Source organism: Prosopis cineraria, unplaced genomic scaffold (assembly GCF_029017545.1).
Source record: "Prosopis cineraria cultivar Desert tree isolate PC_DT_omini unplaced genomic scaffold, ASM2901754v1 PC1, whole genome shotgun sequence".
In the NCBI taxonomy this organism is placed as follows: Eukaryota; Viridiplantae; Streptophyta; class Magnoliopsida; order Fabales; family Fabaceae; genus Prosopis; species Prosopis cineraria.
The window spans coordinates 24417262-24438077 of NW_026555332.1; the positions used below are offsets into that span (position 1 = coordinate 24417262).

General features: G+C 34.4%; 1 non-coding gene across 1 annotated transcript; it reads right to left on the reverse strand.

The window, feature by feature from the left end:
* Positions 1 to 2871: 2871 nt before the first annotated feature.
* LOC129296792 (small nucleolar RNA R71) lies at positions 2872 to 2978 on the reverse strand. The gene has a single exon (XR_008589961.1). It is a non-coding gene; the product is annotated as a small nucleolar RNA R71 (small nucleolar RNA).
* Positions 2979 to 20816: the final 17838 nt, after the last annotated feature.

The window sequence follows — 20816 nt, forward strand, 5'->3', positions numbered from 1 at the left end:
CAAACCAATAGGAAGTTGCCACCTTGCAAGTGCGACAAGGCTCCCATTTACATTTTAATTTCTTTTTTCTTATTTTAATTAAGCTTCAGCTGATGGGAGACACCAAGGAGCATGCCATTTTAAGTCCCAAATGGGATCCAACACATATCTCATTCATCTTCCACATTCTCTCTCTCTTGTTCATAGTGTTCTTTATTTTCTCTCTTTTGTTCTTCATTTTCCAGCACCCTAACCTCCATTTTCAGCCACCAAACCTCCACAAAACTCATACCATTCTTCTCCTCTCTTCATTTTCGTTCCATCCCTTCCATTTTCACAAGGATTGAAGCTCATTTCCATCATTCAAGAGCTATGGAGTTTGGCCTTCACAAGCAATCACTAGGGTTCTTGAAGATGAAGATTGGCTAAGTTTCTTTGTGGAATCCTAGAGAGATGAAGATGGAGGATGAGTCTTGAGCTTCAAATTGGCTAAGTTCTTTTGTTTCCTATCCTCTTCTCTTTTTACTAGATGGTTAGATTCCTTAATCTAGGGTTTAATCATCTTAGCTTATAAATTCTAATTTGAATTTGATGTTGATGTAAAGAGAGAGGATTGTTTCATTTAATTTCTTCCTTGGACAGCCATGACTGAATTTTGCCACTCTTTGTTTGGCACATAATCTTGTGTTTTTCAATTAGTGAATATCTTGTGTTAATATTGCATAATCTTGTGGTGTTAATGCTTGTGTTGTTGAGTAGCTTGACATAATCTTGTGGTTGCTCAATTTATGTATTTGACCATGGTTGTTGAGAGAGGATTTTGAGTGAATCACTTGGCTAATGTCTTCACCAATTGGTTAATTGAACTAGGGACTTTAATCTAAGACCTAGGGAGGTTAGCTAATTAGGTTAATTGGCTTAGGATAATTTTCTTAAGTCATGACAGCTTTAGTCAAGAGGAAAGGGAAGCTAAACTTAGCCTAATCATGAGAAGATAATGAGTCCAAAATCAACTAATCTCTAGGGTTCTATTATTGTGAAAAGGGAAGTTCATTTCACTCACTTCACTAGCATTTTAATTACTTGCACATTAGATAATTAGTTTAGATAATTAGCTAGGTAACTAAATTCCTACAAACTTTGGTTGATTTATTTCACTAGATAACTTTCAATTAGACTTAAAACCATTCCTTGGGAGATGACCTAGGGTTGGCCCTATATTGCATTAGGGTTAGCTTTAGTGTAATTTTGAGGATAAGCGACTAATTTCCTATCAAAATTTTGGCGTCGTTGCTGGGGAATGGTTTAAGTTTAATTTTAAGGTTGTTTAGTACTTAATTTACATTTTTTGTGTTCCTGGAAATTTTTTTGAAAAATTATAAAAATTTGTGTTTTGTGTTTTGTTTAGTGTTTTTTGTGTGTTTTGAGTGTTTTTATTCTGTTTTGAAAAAGAAAAAAAAATTTAGTGCAATTTTCGTTGGTTTGGTGTAGAGCTGAAAATACTCTGTTTCTAGTATCTCTATCTGAAATTGAAAAATTAACTGGGAATGAGTCTGTGGGAATTTGAACTTGAAATTTATTTCATTGAAAGCTCTATATCTTAGCTTCACTTTAAAATTGGTTTGGTCAATTTTGGACGTGGGAAGTGTCCTGTGGAAATTTTACAATCTAACAAAGTCCAGGGAGCTATTACAGAGGATTCCCAAAACCCTGTTTCAACTTTGAGTTAGCATATCTTCCTCTTTGTGCGTTCAAATTGATTGATTCTAGTTTCGTTTTTCTTATCACTGTCTTATATTTGTTTCTTGTGTTTACAATTTTCTTCAATTTTTCCATTTTCCTATTTGAAAGTTTGTTAGAATCTCTAAAGGTCTTCTGGACGAAATCCTGTTTCTCCAGACTTGAGGACCAACTTGTGAAAACTTCTGGGAACGATTGGGAAGGATTTTTAATCTAAAAGTTTTATATATTTTGCCTGTATATCTCTTGTGTTTCTCATAAAAGTTTCAGGGGAATTTATCATGTGGATTTGCTGATAGAAAATTCACAAGTTCACTGTCTCCAGAGAGCCTACTGTGCGAATTCCAGAATTGCCAAAGCTTCTTGATTGAGCATTTCTAACTCTCTTTCTACTTGTTTGTTGTTATTTTTTTTTCATTTTGTTGCTATTGAGTTTAATAAAAAAAATAAAAAAATTATTTCTCTTGCTTTTGTGTGTTTTGAATTGTTTCATGTTGATTTGCATTTTAGTTTAGTTTGTTCTTTGTTCTTAATTTTCTTGAGCTTGATTAGTGCATGACCCGAAGAAAACATACCTCTTTTGTTGAATTAGATCTAGAAATTGAAAGAACTATTTCTAGATTGAGAAGATCACAACCTATTCTTGATTCTCATTTGGTTTGTAATTCAATAATGGAAGGTATCTTAGGACATGAGCATGTGCATAATGAGGGCCATGGGAATGGGAATGAGAATTTGCATGATGATGGCCATGTTAATAATGAATTTGAAGGCTTGCATAACCCTAGAGAGGAGAGGAGCATTAGGCAATTAACTCAACCTAATTGGCATGATAATCCTTATGGCTTATATGTTCCTCCTACTAATGTTCAATTTGAAATTAAATCCTCCTTGATTAATGCATTGCCTAAATTTCATGGGTTACCAGGAGAGGATTGTCATAGGTTTTTGCATACTTTCCTATTGGTTTGTGATACTATGAAGCCTATGCATGTAAATGTTGATGATGTTCAAGTTAAGGCTTTTGTATTTTCTCTTGAAGGTTCAGCAAAGGAATGGTATTTCAACTACCCTTCTTATGTGAAAGTGAGCACATGGGCTGAGCTAAGAAGACTCTTCTTAGATAAATTCTTTCCAAATTCCAAGGTCACCAATTTGAGAAAGCAAATCTATGGGGTCCAACAAGGAGAGGATGAGAGTCTCTATGAGTATTGGACTAGATTTCAAGGCCTTTTGGCTAAATGCCCACACCATCAAATTTCTAGTGAGAATTTAGTCCAATATTTCTATAAGGGCTTGATTCCAAGAGACAAAGTTAACATTGATGCCGCTAGTGGTGGATGCTTGATTGACCTCACTTCCTTAAAGGCTTGGGAACTGATTGACAAGATGGCTTCAAGTGGTGCTCAATACTCTACAAGGGAAAAGAGAAATGTGAATATGGTAGGTTCCTCAGTTCTTAATGATTCATATGTGGACTTGCTAGCTGCCAAGATTGGGAGAATGTTGGCTCCACAAATATCTCAAGTGAGCAATGTAAGTACTTCTCAAGCACTTGTCCCTTATTCTTGTACTTTTTGTGACTCACCTATGCATGTAGAAAGCAATTGTCCTATTAAGTTTGAACAAGTAAATGCTATCTACAATGGAAAACAATCCTATGGTGGGAGGCAAGGGCAAGGAGCTTATTCTAATACTTACAACCCTTCATGGAGAGACCATCCTAATTTCTCCTATTCAAATCCAAATGTGGCTTTACAAGACAATCAACAAAGAGGATCCTATCAAAACACCTTTGGCCGTGACCCTCCACCTCATTTGTCTCAAGGTAGCTCTTCTCAAAGCTACAATCCAAGTGGTAATTCTCTTACACCTTCTTCTAATTCTTATAGTGATAGGAGGCTTGTTCCAATTGAGAGTTCTTCTAATTCGAACTCTTCTAATGATGTGAATGTGTTACGTAAGCAGTTGATTGAAATGAACTCTTTGTATAAAAACATGTATGATGGCTTAGGGAACAAGGTAGAGAGTATGGGTAACAAGTGTGAGAACATGAACTCTAAAATTGATGCCCTTACTTCTCAAATGAATATGCTTGCTAACCAATTAAGTGCAGCCAATGCTCAAGCCTCTACATTACCATCCAACACCGTTGCTAATCCTAAAGCTAATCTTAATGCTATCACATTGAGGAGTGGCAAGGAGTTGGGAGAAAGAGTACAAGAAGACAAAAGACAAGGGAAGGCCGAGAAGCCCTCTTTAAATTCTTCAATTGATGTTAATGTTTCTAGTTCTTCTTTTGCTCCTAATGATGCATCTTTTTGTAGAGATGATGAGGATGAAAACATTGAGGAGATCATATGTGAGCAACCACCATCTAAGGTGGAAAAGGGGACTATGGCCGAGTTGTTTAGTAAGGAAAAAGAGGGAGAGGCCGAGCAAAGTGAAACAAGAAAGGAGAGTTCAAGGAAGGAAGAAGGAAAGCAAAGTCAAGAGATTATGAAGAAGCTTCCTTTTCCACAAGCACAAGTGGTCCCTAAGCAAGTAAAGGGACAATTTGATCAAGAGGTATATGATTTCTTCCACAAGATTCATGTTAATGTACCCTTGATGGATGTAGTTAAGAACTTTCCTAAGTATGCCAAATTTTTGAAAGATTGTTGTACAAATAAAAGAAAATTTAGGCCTAATGCAAGGGTACAATTACCCTCATCTGTGAGTGCTATCATGAAGCCTCAACTCCCTATAAAATGTGAGGACCCCGGTTCCTTCACAATTCCATGCAAGATTGGCAACACACATTTTTCTCATGCATTGATAGACTTAGGTGCAGCCATTAATGTTATGCCTCTTTCAATTTATCATGCCTTGAGTCTTGATTGCATGCATAAGACACCTATGATATGCCAATTAGCGGATAGAAGTGTTAGAAGACCACATGGAGTAGTAGAAGACTTGTTGGTTTGTGTTAAAGGTCTATTATTTCCTGTGGATTTCTATGTGCTTGATATGTCAAAAGAAGGGAGTGGGGATGATATTTTGATTTTAGGAAGGCCATTTATGAGGACTGCCCGTACATTGATTGACATGGAAAAAGGTAGTTTGATTTTGAAATGTGGAGAGGATCATGTTATTTTTAATATATATGAAGCAATGAAACATCCTTTTGAGGATTATTCTTTGTTAGGTGTAAGTTCCATTGAGTTATTGCTTCATGATGCTTGTGAGTCTCACATGCTTGATTCTTTCTCACATGTTGATGATGATTTGTCTCTTGTTACTACTACATGTATTGATGGATGTAGTTGTCCTATTTGTTTAGAGATTGATGCATGCTTGAATGATGCAACTACTTCTTCTCATGATTTGTTTAAAATATCTCCTATGCTTGATCTTGAAATGCTTGAGAAGGGTATATCTTCTTGTGTTGTAGGTACTAAAGCCATTAAGGCCGAATCTATGAGTTTTTCTCCACTCGAGCTTGATGTTCTTAGGATTCCCAAGCTATTGGAGGAAAATTCTACACTTTCACATGTCGAGGCCGTGGCTCAAGTCCAAGCACTTGAGGACAAGTTGCAAGAAAAGGGGGAGGCTGTAAAGAAAGAAGAGGAGAAATCAAAAACAAGTGAGAAGCCTAAAAGACAAGATAGTACCATGGAATATTCCACCAAATTAGACTTGAAGAAGCTCATTCCCTCTTGTGTAGAGCCACCTACCTTGGAGTTGAAGCCTTTACCATCCAATCTCAAGTATGCATATCTCATTGAGAATGAGAAGCTTCCGGTAATAATTTCTAACTCTTTATCTCTTGAGGAAGAAAATGCATTACTTGATGTGTTGAGAAAGAACATACATGCTATTGGTTGGACTTTGGCTGACATTCCTGGTATTGACCCTATTGTGTGCACACATAAAATTTTTCTTGAGGACAATGCTAAGCCCATTAGGCAACCACAAAGGAGACTTAACCCATTGATTTTAGATGTGGTAAAGAAAGAGGTTGTTAAGCTACTTAGTGCTGGGATCATCTATCCTATAGCTGACAGTGAGTGGGTGTCTCCAACCCAAGTTGTACCTAAGAAAGGGGGGATTACTGTGGTAAAAAATGAGAAAGGAGAGCTTGTTCCAACTAGAGTTCAAAATGCTTGGAGAGTGTGCATAGACTATAGGAAGCTCAATAATGTGACTAGGAAGGACCATTTTCCTTTGCCTTTTATTGATCAAATGCTTGAGAGATTGGCTTCCAAGTCCCATTATTGCTTCCTAGATGGGTTTAGTGGGTATTTTCAGATTCCTATAGCTCCTAGTGACCAAGATAAGACTACCTTTACATGCCCCTTTGGTACATTTGCCTATAGGAGGATGCCTTTTGGTCTTTGCAATGCACCTGGTACTTTTCAAAGATGCATGATGTCCATATTTTGTGATTTTATTGAACATTGCATGGAAGTCTTTATGGATGATTTTACTGTGTATGGTGAGTCCTTTGATTCATGCTTGCATTCTTTAGATAAAGTGCTTGGTAGGTGCATTGAAAAGAAGCTTGTGCTTAACTTTGAAAAATGCCATTTCATGGTAGATAAAGGAATTGTTTTAGGCCATTTGATTTCTTCCAATGGCATAGAGGTGGATAAGGCCAAAGTAGATGTGATTGCTTCTTTGCCATATCCTGTTTGTTTGAAAGATTTGAGATCATTTTTGGGACATGCAGGCTTTTATAGGAGATTTATAAAGGGGTTTAGTGAAATTGCTTTGCCTATGTCTAAACTCTTACAAAAAGATGTTGATTTTGTTTTTGATGATGCTTGCAAAAGGAGTTTTGACACTTTGAAAAGCATGCTCATTTCCCCTCCCATTCTTAAAGCCCCAAATTGGTCTTTACCTTTTGAGTTGTCATGTGATGCTTCTAATTTTGCTGTGGGAGCTATGCTTGGTCAAAGAGAGGGCAAGTTATCATATGTGATTGCTTATGCATCTAGGACCCTAGATTCAGCTCAGGTTAATTACACCACAACTGAGAAAGAGTTGTTTGCTATTGTTTTTGCACTTGATAAATTTAGATCATATCTTCTTAACTCTAAAGTTGTTGTGTACACTGACCATGCTGCTGTGAGGTACTTGTTTAAGAAGACAGATTCTAAGCCTCGCTTGATTCGATGGGTGATCTTAATGCAAGAATTTGATGTGGAGATAAGGGATAGGAGTGGTTCTACCAATCAAGTAGCGGATCATTTGTCTAGACTACCTCATTTAAAAGCTACTATGGTAAACTCTAACCCTACTATTCCTTGTGATTCATTTCCTGATGAGGCATTGTGTGCCATTTCATCTAAGCCTCCATGGTATGCCTCTTTTGCTAACTATATTGAGTGTAGAGTCTTGCCTCCTTGTGCTTCACGTTTTGCCATTGAAAAATTGAAAAGAGAGTCTAGATTTTACATTTGGGAACCACCTTTGATGTGGAAGATTTGTAGTGATAAAGTGATTAGGAGGTGTGTTGATGATGTTGATGTGCCTTCTGTTCTTGAATTTTGTCACTCTCATGCATGTGGTGGTCATTTTAGCTCAAATAAGACAGCTAGGAAGGTTTTAGATTGTGGATTGTATTGGCCTAGCTTGTTTAAAGACTCTTATGAATTTTGTAAAGCATGCTTGAAATGTCAAAAGGTTAGTAGTTGGGGTAAGAGACATGAAATGCCTCAACAACCCATTTTATTTTGTGAGATTTTTGATGTTTGGGGCATTGACTTCATGGGTCCCTTTCCACCATCCTTTAGTTTTGAGTACATATTACTTGGTGTTGATTATGTTTCAAAGTGGATTGAAGCCATTCCTACTAGAACTTGTGATGCTAAGATTGTTTTGAAGTTTCTCAAATCTAATATTTTTTGTAGGTATGGAGTTCCTAAGGCCTTGGTAAGTGACCAAGGATCCCACTTTTGCAATAAGATGATGAAGGCTCTCTTGGCTAAATATGGGGTGCATCACAAAATCTCTACACCATATCATCCCCAAACTAATGGCCAAGCCGAAGTATCAAATAGAGAAGTCAAGAAAATCCTAACCAAGGTGGTGAACACAAATAGGAAGGATTGGTCTTTACACTTGGAGGATGCTTTGTGGGCTTATCGGACCGCTTATAAGACTCCCATTGGCATGTCTCCTTTTCGATTGGTGTATGGAAAGGCTTGCCACCTCCCTGTGGAGATAGAGCATAGGGCCTATTGGGCCATCAAGAAACTAAACTTGGATTTCCATCTTTCGGCTAAGGAGAGATTTCTTCAAATGCAAGAACTTGAGGAGCTTAGGTTGGATGCCTATGAGTCTTCTAGAATCTATAAGGAGAAAACAAGGATCCTTCATGACAAGCTAATCTTGAGGAAAAAGTTCCAAGAAGGAGATCAAGTCCTCTTGTTCCAAACAAGGTTTATTCATAAGCATGCCAAGTTGAAGTCTAAGTGGGAGGGACCATATCTAGTGACCAAGGTGTTTCCCTATGGGGTTTTGCAACTCTTGAATAAAGCCACGGGTTCCACTATGCAAATCAATGGTCACCTATGCAAGCTCTACAAAGATGCCAAATCACTTCAAAAGGAGGAGGACTTCTCTCAACATGTTTTTGAACCACCATGATAAGGTTGTATCTCTCTAACCTTGAGCTTTTACCTTCCTTTAATTGATATATTTAATGATAGGTATAGTTCAAGTGTGGGGGAGATGAACCTAGTAGGAAAATTAGAGTTTATTTGCTTTATTTGACTTCTTTGTTTTGTGTTTTAGTTTGAAAAAAAAAAATCTGCACCACACTTTTGTTATGCATTCATTATTGATCTCACCTTATTTTATCACTAGTCTATACATACATTGAGGACAATGCATGATTTAAGTGTGGGGGAGAGAAATAAACATTTTGTTTTGTTTGTTTGGTTTTGTTTGGTTTTGCAAAAAAAAAAATTCAAAAAAAAATTTCTTTGTTTTGTTTTGTTTGAGGTTACTTAATTACCTAGCTCTTGAATGGATATTTTGATTCTTGAGATGTGGTAATTTTTAGGATTGAATAGGTGTGAAGTGAACATTCTTTTACCTTGAATTAATGGATTAGAGTGGCATATTACCCATTCATGGAAGAGGCTAAACACTCATGTGTGATTAATTCCTTAGTGATGTTACCCTCTAGAATTTGTTTCACTTCTTAATTAAGACCATATATCTTGCACTTGTTTGATAGGAGATGAGAGATGGCATTCATAAAAAATAGCCAAGAGCCAAATAGCCAACCTATTATTATTTATTATCCTTTGTTAGCCACTTTGAGCCTTTGGTTTGATTCTTAAAAAAAAATATTCACCCTATTTTTCCCCAAGGAATGCATGTTACACTTTTATATGTCTTTTTAATATTCATTGCATGTCCTAGATCAAATGAGTGGATGCCTATTATCATTTCTCTATCCATTACTTCCATTGTTTTCAAAGAGTTAGGGGCAACCAAAAAAAAAAACAACAAAGATAGATTTGAAAAAAAAAAATATAGTCAAAAAGAAAAGAAATAAAGTTGCTAGAAAAAGAAAAAAAAAGAAGAAAAAAAAGAAAAGAAAGAAAAAAAATAAAAATAAAAATAAAAAGTTGCCTAGCTCATCCATTCCATTTGTTTTATTATTTCTTATCATTTCTTTCCATCATCATTGTGTTAAGGTGTTCACTCAATTGAGTTAGGTTATGCTTTGCATATTAAGGGGATATATCTTGATTTAGCATTATTTTGATGCTAACCCTATTTTTTTTTATATACATGCATTTCTTAGACATCCTTTCATTACCTATATCACAACCTAATAAAGTCCATTTGATTCTTGATTGCAAGTGCTATTTAGTGATGGAGATGTAGAAGGATTACAAATTCATAGTAGGTTTATCCTAAGAAATTTTGAGTGAAATTTAATACCTTATACACTTTGAGTGATGAGAGCAAACACTTAACCTAGAGAGGCTTACTCTTTGACATTGATTCTTGGTAAGGGTTTGTTTGTGATGTGCATAATTCTTTCGTAATTATTGCCACATTGATTGATAATTTGTAGAAGTTCATGAGCTAGTATTTTAGTGACTTGAAACAATGTTTTTCTCTTATTTCTTTGTCTTATAGTTTCTTTTGGGACCTTTTTCACTTGATTTTGCCCGGAGTGCAAAAGCTAAGTGTGGGGGAATTGATAGAACACATTTGTTACCCACTTTTATTTGTCAATTAGGACCATTTTATTAATGATTTATCACCTTCAAGTGCACACATTGCATTAGATTTGGAACTTTGCCTAAGTTTCTAAGATTAGTGCACTAGGGGCATTTTGGTCCAAAAAATGAACTTTTGAGAAAATGTACAAGAAAAATTGACAAATGCATTTTATGTCCAGTTGATGAATGGTGAAATTATATTTTTAAAATTCATTTTAGTTTGGGAGTAATTAAATAAAAAAGTCAACACTTTCTTAAGTGTCTTAGTTTGTCCTAGTTTTTGGTTTGCCTTTGTGTGAAAATTTTTATATAATTTTGTGCAGCCTGAAACTTGGTTAATTTAATAAATTCTCCCTTCTAATTATGAATTTAATTCTGGACATGAATTAGATTTTATTATATCATATGCTATTTAATTGAATTATGTGATTTATGTGACATAGGTGGCATGTGACTTGTGCATCAATTGGGCAATTGAGGTCAACACTCCTTGAGGACAATGGCTGATGGTTTGCACGTGAATTATGATTATTTTGAGGGATTAGATCAGCTAAAATGATGTGGATAACACATGGAAATTAGGCACACATTGGAATCATCTACAAACCAATAGGAAGTTGCCACCTTGCAAGTGCGACAAGGCTCCCATTTACATTTTAATTTCTTTTTTCTTATTTTAATTAAGCTTCAGCTGATGGGAGACACCAAGGAGCATGCCATTTTAAGTCCCAAATGGGATCCAACACATATCTCATTCATCTTCCACATTCTCTCTCTCTTGTTCATAGTGTTCTTCATTTTCTCTCTTTTGTTCTTCATTTTCCAGCACCCTAACCTCCATTTTCAGCCACCAAACCTCCACAAAACTCATACCATTCTTCTCCTCTCTTCATTTTCGTTCCATCCCTTCCATTTTCACAAGGATTGAAGCTCATTTCCATCATTCAAGAGCTATGGAGTTTGGCCTTCACAAGCAATCACTAGGGTTCTTGAAGATGAAGATTGGCTAAGTTTCTTTGTGGAATCCTAGAGAGATGAAGATGGAGGATGAGTCTTGAGCTTCAAATTGGCTAAGTTCTTTTGTTTCCTATCCTCTTCTCTTTTTACTAGATGGTTAGATTCCTTAATCTAGGGTTTAATCATCTTAGCTTATAAATTCTAATTTGAATTTGATGTTGATGTAAAGAGAGAGGATTGTTTCATTTAATTTCTTCCTTGGACAGCCATGACTGAATTTTGCCACTCTTTGTTTGGCACATAATCTTGTGTTTTTCAATTAGTGAATATCTTGTGTTAATATTGCATAATCTTGTGGTGTTAATGCTTGTGTTGTTGAGTAGCTTGACATAATCTTGTGGTTGCTCAATTTATGTATTTGACCATGGTTGTTGAGAGAGGATTTTGAGTGAATCACTTGGCTAATGTCTTCACCAATTGGTTAATTGAACTAGGGACTTTAATCTAAGACCTAGGGAGGTTAGCTAATTAGGTTAATTGGCTTAGGATAATTTTCTTAAGTCATGACAGCTTTAGTCAAGAGGAAAGGGAAGCTAAACTTAGCCTAATCATGAGAAGTAATGCTTTTGTTTCTCTCAAAATGGTCCAAGAGAAACTTTCTCTTTGAATATTTCAAGAGAAATGTTATATTTCACTATGATTTATTGGAGAGAAATAACTATTTTTTGTTTTTCAAAATGTAATGTATTCTATTACTAATGTCCACTAAAGTATATCTCTTTTGGGTCAAGGAGTAGTTTAGGTTAAGTGTCATTTTTGCCCCCCCAACTTTACCAGAAGGGACACTGTGGACATCCTAAACTCAACTATAAATCAATTATATCTCTTAACATTAAAGATTCTCTCCCTCATCATTCTGTAATTAATTCATCATCTGTTCACTATTAGTGGGCCCCACATTATTATTTTGATATTTTTTATTATAAAATATTTGAGTTCATAGTGCCCATTGACCTTTTGGGGTAAAGTTGAGGGAAAAAATAACTTTTAACCCAATATTTTAAAATAAAAATATATAAAAAATGCATTGTCGGGCCCACTAATGGTGAAGAAAATGGCATGTTAACAAAAGGATGACAAGGGAGGAAATCTTTAACATTAAGGGACAGAATTAGCCCATAGTTGAATTTAGGGTGCTAGTGACCCTTTAAGTAATAGGTTGATAGACAAAAAGGACCTTTAACCCAAGTTTTTTTTTTGGCCCCTCAACTATTTACTTAAGAGTGTCTGGAATCTAAAACTTACATGTGATGCAACTATTCACTTAATTGATATTAATTTTCTTATGTACAATTTTATTGGCTCTTTTTTAAAATATTTAGGTCTTTTTTCATAATTTGAAGTCAACTAATGATCAAAGTTAAATTTTTTAATGGCAGGATAGTTAATGTACCATTTTCAAAGCACTACAATATTTTTGGTCTATAGCAACGATTAATATCCCAACGGATCTAAATGTGAAACCTAATATATGTATTGAGAATAGTTTTCAGACTATAAGTTTATATTACCACTTTAAAGAATAAATACTTTGTAACGCCTATAAACCATACCTTAAAATTGAAAATGCAATGCTTATGTATTGTTGCCTTGTATTTTTTTATATAGGGAATAAAATATACCTGTAGCCTAAAATTTCTTCTTTTTTGGAAAATTATTTACTTGTTCCCTATAAATTAAATTACTTTTTATGTGGCAGATCAATGCACTTGTTACCTATTTTCTTATTGAAAAAACATTTTGAAAAAAAAAATCTTTTTTTAGGTTCAAATTATTTTTAATTTTAATTAATATTTTTTTGAGAAATTGTGTTTTAGGCTTATAAATTTATTCGCCGTTCAATCCAAAAAAAAAAAAAAAATTGTTTACCGCCATTTGCATCTTTCTTTGTCATTTTGTGCGCGCTAAAAAATTAGAAGTTAATAACACAAAAAACCCTAAGCCCAAATCAGATTAGCCTAATTGCTCCATCACCACACTCAACCGAATGCAAAATTTCATCATGGCCACTGAAAAGGAACTCTCTGAAACTTTCCAAACGTCCAGAACCAAAGTCTTCATCTTGCTTTGAAAACGAAGTCATCCTTGCATAGCAAAGGATCATTTGAAACCGAAAATCGTCCATAACAAGGTGAGAGCTATATTCTTTAATTGGATCTAGCTATCTCGAAGTCTTATTTCATTGGATTGTTACGCCTACTGTACGTCTTTTTTATAATATTACTTGGTTTTGATCTTATCCCCTTTTTGAAAAATCAACTCTGTTATTGTAATGTTTTACATTGGTTGGGAGATGAGAAAGGTGTACAAAGGTCCCACTTGTCATATGTGAGGATGGGGTTTGTTTAAGTCCACCTGCAATTTGATTGTCCCTGAATCAATATACTTGTAGAAGATAGATTCAAGAAATAGGGCACTAAACCTATTGTGAATTAGTAATAAAAAAAAAATAGCTCATAAAGTAGTGTAAGCAAAATCTATTTAATATATATGATCCCATAAACATTTTGGAAGAAGTATTTTTTTCCCCTTATTTATGTGGGTAGTGTATGTTCATATTTATTGATATTATTGTAAAATATATGGAACATTGGATTTCTTTTTCTGCACTTGTTGATTTGACATATTAGAAAGAATCAATTGGATGGTTGGTTCACTAAGCTGCATATATGGTTCTATTTTAAAATGTGGATTTTTATAAGGTTAGTTTATTGAGCTGCATATTTGGTTCTGTTTTAAAACAGTTATAGTATCCACAGTTGTTGAAACAGGGGATATGTTTTTGGTTTATTAATGTGATGAAATTGGAGTTTTTTTTTCTATTATAAAGTTCTATTTTTTTTTTTTTGCTATACTGTATTGCATTGATAGTTGAGCATGCAATGTGAGTGTAAGTTGGCACTAATTAAAAGATCTTAGCGTTGCGTTATGTCTTCTCTGTTTGATCTGTAGAAGAAAAAAAATCTAACCATTCAAGTTGTGGTCTCTAACTACAATTTAGTCATTGTAGTGCGGAAAAATATAATTCTATCATAAGAAAAAAAATTTCTAATTTCAATTTTGTTTCCACCCAATGAAGTGCAGAAACTTGGGGTATTTTTTATTTGTTGGATCGACATGCTGAAATAATTAAAATGTAGGAAAAAAATAATTCTATTAAAAGTAAGAATTCTGTACAGTTTCAATTTTATTTTCACCCATTGAAGTGCAGGAAAATTTAATCATGCAGAAGGTAAATTTGCTACTACTTAGGCTATTTTTTGGGCTATTTGTAGGACATAATTCTTGCTTGAAAATGCTGACATTAAAGGTGTTGAATGCTTCTTGGATTTTGCATTCACCAAGTTCCTATGATGTTTCGGGTTTCTTTGGATTTGGGTCCCTATTTTGTCATCTTTTCATGCTCTCCACTTGTATAACCATGGTTCAGTTAGAACAATTAAATCTTTTTCTTTGCGTTGAGATTTTAATTGGGAAAACTAAACTAATGTTTTTGTGGGAAATTTTTATTTTTGCTTCTACGGATATTTGCATTTGCAAAGTAACTGCCTTAATGGAGTCATCCCAAGTGAAATTTGATCCTTTTGAGGCTCTTAGATATTATTGCACATGTAAAAGAAATCTCACCCGGTGAGTGATGATGTATTCTGCTCTCTTTATCTCCTTTTCTTAGTTGCATTTTTGCTTTGTGTGGATCATGTTTATCATCATCAGCTTCCACTGATTTGAGTGTTTGCTTTCTTTATGTGTAATGACTCTCGCGATTGCCATTTAAGTGTAGAAATTTGATAGAGGTTATGTTTCTTGGATTTTTGATTTTGGGTGATCAAATTGCTCGAATATATTGTTCATGTGTTAGTGCTTTTCTATTTTTAATGCTGTGAAAATGAGAAATTTTCATTACTATCCAGACCTGATTTTTCTGTGTTTTTGGGGACCAAATGAATTCCAATGGTTCTGAAATTTTGATAGCATTTAGTTCATAAGTATAGCTTTTTACGAAGTATTAATTTGTAGAAATTAGAACTTTATGTCAAGAGTTATGTAATTTCAAAAATACCCAGAAATGCTGTCAAAATTAAAATTTTTTATTACTGTGTAGACCTAATTTTTCTGTGTTTTTGGGGACCAAATGAGTTCCAGTGGTTCTGAAATTTTGATAGCATTGGGTTCAAAAGTAGAGATTTTTATGAAGTATTAATTTGTAGAAATTACAGCTTCATGTCAAGAGTAATGTAATTTCAAAAATACCCAGAAATACTATCAAAATTAGAAATTTTCATTACTGTGCATACCAAATTTTTCTGTGTTTTTGGGGACCAAATGAGTTCCAGTGGTTCTGAAATTTTGACAGCATTTAGTTCATGAGAAGAGCTTTTTATGAAGTATTAATTTGTAGAAATTAGAGCTTTATGTCAAGAGTTATGTAATTTCAAAAAATATCCGGAACTGCTGTCAAAATTAGAAATTTTCATTACTGTGCAGACCTGATTTTTCTGTATTTTTGAGGACCAAATGTGTTCCAATGGCCATAAAAAATTTTATATCATGTAATTCTTTAGTAGATCTTTTTAGCAAGTATTATTTTGTATAAACTGGAGCTTTCTATCAAAAGTTATAATTTCTTTTGTTAGATACAACTTCAAAGTTAGGTTTATAATATGTTATATACAACTTAGGTTATCTCCCTTGCTTATAACTAATTTGTCTTGTTAGATGGAACCTCTTGACCATCATCATTGGGTATATAATAGAGTAGATGAAAGAAGTAAGCATACTAATGAGTTCCTTTATAGGGTGGAGGAATTTATCAAGTTTTCTAGCAAAGGGGACGAAGGAAAGAAAATAAGATATCCATATGTATCATGTAGAAATTTAAAGAACCACATACCATATGATGTTAGAAAGCACTTATATTAGAAAGGATTTACCAAGGACTATTACTATTGGTGTTTCCACAGAGAGGAATGCCCCCGAGTGGCTCTAATTGATGTCAACATTCATACAACTTCTAATCCATATGAGCAAATGATTATGGACGCTGCTAGACCATCATTTGATGAACATAACATTTCAAAGGAGGATCCTAATCCAAACTCTGTAAAGTTTTATGACATGCTTTGCTCTTCATAGTCTCCACTATGGGATGGGTGTGAGAATCACACGGTGTTTTCAGTAGTTGTGAGGCTATTGAGCATAAAATCTAATTATAACATCCAAAGTGCTAGTGTTGATGAAATCATTGCACTAATAAATGAGATATTACCTATTAATCATTGCATGCCAACAAACTTGTACCAAACTAAGAAATTGGTTTCATAACTTGGTTGTAGTTATCAAAAGATTGATTGCTATGCAAAAGGATGCATGTTGTACTACGATGATGCAATTGAGGATAAATCGTGTCGATTTTGTCAAGAATCAAGGTTTAAGGAAGAAAGAGTTAGAAAAGGGAGGTTGAATAAGGAGATCCCAACCAAACGAACATGGTATTTATTACTTATTCCAAGACTACAAATGTTATTTTCATCTAATGCCTCAGCTAAGCATATGAATTGGCACTTTGATAATCATCATGAAGAAAGTGCGTTGTCTTACCTATCAGATAGTAGTGCATGGAAGCATTTTGATCAAATTCATCCAGAATTTGCTTCAGAGCCTAGAAATGTCAGGTTAGGGCTTTATGCTGATGGTTTCAATTCATTTGGCTTGGGTTCAAGGCCATACTCATGTTGGTTAGTGATTGTTACCCCCTATAATTTTCCACCTCGTATGTGTATGCAACATGAGTACATGTTCCTAACAATCATAATACTTGGGCCGAGTAATCCAAAGAGTAAAATTGATTTTTTTTGTAACCTCTTATTAATGAGTTGAAGATGCTTTGGCAAGATGGAGTTTTAACTTATGATATTTCGTCAAAAAAAAAAATTCACTTTAAGGGCTATCCTTTTGTGGACTATGAATGACTTTCCAACTTATGGCATGTTAAGTGGTTGGCAAACATTAAGGCAATTAAGATGTCCAATTTGTATGGCCTCTTCAAAGGCTTTTTTTTTTTAAACATGGGATAAAAACTTGCTATTTTGACTGTCATAGGTAATTTTTGCCTGAAGATCATGCTTATAGGAGGAACAAAAAAATTTTCAAAAAAAAAATATTATAGAAAATTCACCACCTCCACTAAGGTATTTAAGAGATGAATTATATAAGTTAGGGGATTCTTAAAAATAACTGATAAATAGAACTTGCATTTAGAGGGCTATCAAGTGGAACATAATTTGACTAAACGCAATATATTTTAGGATCTCCCTTGTTGGCGTGATCTAAAAAAATCCATACAATTAAGATGTTATGCATATTGAGGGAAATGTCTTTAATAATGTGTTCAATACAATGATGGATGTGAAAGGTAAGACAAAAGACAATGAAAAAGTAAGATTAGATTTTGCCAAATATTGTAACTGACCATCTCTACACATGAAAGATTTAGGTAATGAAAAAAATGAAAAAAAAACTTGATGCTCCATATGGCTTTAACATGGAGCAAAAGCAAGCAGTGTGTGGATGGGGGAAAACTTAAAAGTTATACATTAGGTGGAATGAAAAGTCTTTGTTGCCATGTTTTTATGGAGAGGTTACTTCCAATAATATGCAATGGTTTGCCAAACTCAACATTTGAAGCTTTGACATAGGTAAGCCATTTTTTTCGAGATCTTTGTGCTCCAACGTTACGTGTCGATAGCCTTAAAGTGATGGAGCATAACATTCCTATTATTTTGTGCAATCTTGAGAAGATATTTTGTCCAAGTTTTTTTGATGTTATGGAGCATCTACCTATTCACTTGTATATGAAGCTATTGTTGGTAGACTTGTACAATATAGGTAGATATATCCATTTGAAAGATTTTTGTGCACATTAAAGCGGAAGGTAAAAAAATAAGGCTCATGTTGAAGGCTCTATTTGATAGTCGTCCAAAATCTGAATAACGCGAACTAGGTGCCTATAGAAAGCGCTTTCCTGGCTCTAACTAATGAAATTAGTTTCAGACTCAAATTTTTCTTAAAATAAAAATTGGACACTTTTTTCAAAACTTACACTTTTGCAATAGATTTCACAACTTCAAGTGTCTAAACCAAATAACAAGGACCAACAGCTACCCACACCAAAATGACCACATATAAATCATCAAAACCAACTCGTGCAATGCACCATAATGTAAGGAATATTTCCAGATTAAATTTCCAGTACTCTACCCCTTAAACTTAAAAACATAGAAAGGTGGAGTTTACCACAATTTTATCAAGTTCTCCCAGATCATCATATAATATTCTCAACCCTCACTTGCATTAGTATTTTGGCCCTATCACCATAACACATAATATTCAACTCTCTCCCTAAGGCCTAAAATACCATTGCAATTTACATTTCACTTAATGCAAGTAAGTGACAGAAGAAAAATATTAGTTGGCAATTGAGATTGTCATACACATAAGTTTACCCAAAATAAGGAGGTCTAATACAAAGGATCACGATCTTAAGCCTCTGGGTGTTTTCCTCTGTCCACACCTCCTGAGCTATTCCCTGTAATATTGAAGATAATGGAATGAGTACAACTACTCAGTAATCGAGGTCTAACTAACCCATACTAATGCATATCAATTAGTTTAAATACAAGTAGTAGTTAATATTAATATTTTAACCTATATGAGACAATTGAAATTAGTTATTCACAATTTAGCTCACATAATAGCATCTATTTGGAAAACAATGCTTTTAGCACTTTTTTATATACATAGAGTTGGTCACACAAATTATTGACAAACATAATGGCATAAATTAATACTCAACTTAAAATGTTATCATTATGGATTCAATATAGACAACAAGTGCCTTTACTCACTATGTGTGTGATCACACTCCCTTATATCCTCCTTATTCCTCTAACACGAAACCGTGGGCTATAACTCAATGGGACACTTGTGAGGGGATTACTCGTTCAAGGCACACCCAACTCACTTATGGATCATGGTTTCCCCCATTTCTCACACTATGGGGTGTCATACACCCTAGACTAGCCTCCTCATTAAACCGGCGAATAGCTAGTTAGGTTCGAGTCCCTCGTTGAACTAGTAAGATAGTCCCTCGTTGAACAAGTGGGACAATATTGATAGAATCAATTTAGGCAAACCATTACACATATGGGGCCTTACCACGTGAATTTTATCATCAACTCCGCTTCCTAGGCGAATTCCCGCCTCTCAAGATCATGCCATGCACATTCATGTCATAACTCACACATATATAGTTCATAGAACTTCACACATCAATTTTCATTGAACTTCGTCATTACACAATCATTGAACTTCTTAATCACATTTCATGGAACTTCAAAACAAATAGGTCATTGAACTCCAACTTCATAATCAATGTATTTCACACTTTCAAAATCATTGAACTCTACTATTTTAAAACATCATTGAACTTCTCTTAAAAAAGATTCATGTTACTTCTCAATTTGCAAAATCATTGAACTCCCAATAAATATTAATACGGAAATCCACCACTATTATTCTCAAGGAAATTTTACATCACAAAGCATAAAACTCACAAATTTGATCTAGTGGATTTCTTAATAAATTAAGCCACAATTGCATTTCTTTTTATTTTATACATTTCAATGATAGATCATAAATCAATAAACTAATAAACACACACAAGTATAAGATAGAATTCTCCCGGTTACCTTAAACTTTTGAGAGATCAAAAGTTTTACCTCTCAACTACTCACTCCTGAAGCTTCCAAGAAGCTTAAATGGTGCCAAGCATTTACCATGCAAAACATCAATATCCATTTCTGAGCTATTTTTCACTAATATTTCATCATTTCTTAATACTCAAGATTTATTCTAGACTCATGTAAAAGTATCTCTAAGACTTGTTAGCTTCCTTTAACTCTCATTAATAACATTGAGCTCTTAGATGGGCATTAATGAAACAACATTATTCCCAACTACTAAATTTATGGGAATTTCAAACATTTAATATCTTCCAACCACCAATCATTATAAAATCATAAATATCAAGTTTACTTAGCTCAATCTACTCCCATTGACTCTATTTAGGTCAATGGATTTGGACTCATAATTTTCATGGACTGAAAATCACCATTAATAATTAAACCCTGACCTCTACCATCAAGAAAATAGAAGAAGAGAGGAGGATTTAAGCAAAGAAGCTTACCTTTAGTGTTTATGAGCTCCAATTTACTCCCAATAATCAGTTTCTTCAAGCCCTAGCTCAACTTTTTCATCACTCCCTCGATTCCTTTTGTTTTCTCTTCTCTTCCACTTTTAGTTTATGACTTAATACTGTAAAATTCTGACCATGCACCACAGCAGACGTACAATGCGCCATGGCATATGGCACAGAGAGCCTCTCCTAGGCGTGTTGTTACGCATGCGCCGCGGTGGACCAACCATAAGCCGCGGCACGTGACACAGAATCTTTTCAGAAATTCTTTCTCTTCCATTCCCGAGTGACTGATTCTCCTTTAAACTCACGTTTAGAACTGAAATCGAGACCAAACATACCAGTTAGGCCTCTCTGACAACACACCTCAGAAATACACTTCATTAGTCTATTTGAACTTAATTAATTGTGATTTAAAATTAAGGATGTTACAAAAATCGGAGACTAAACATAAAAGGAAGGAGGGCAAAATATAAAAATATCCTTAGTCAAACTTCAGTTTAATAGTCAATGTTTTCAATATTTAAAAGCTTCAATGCAAAAATGCTCCAAAAAAAGTTTAGTATATCAGGCAGCTCTGGAGAAAAAGTTTCAGG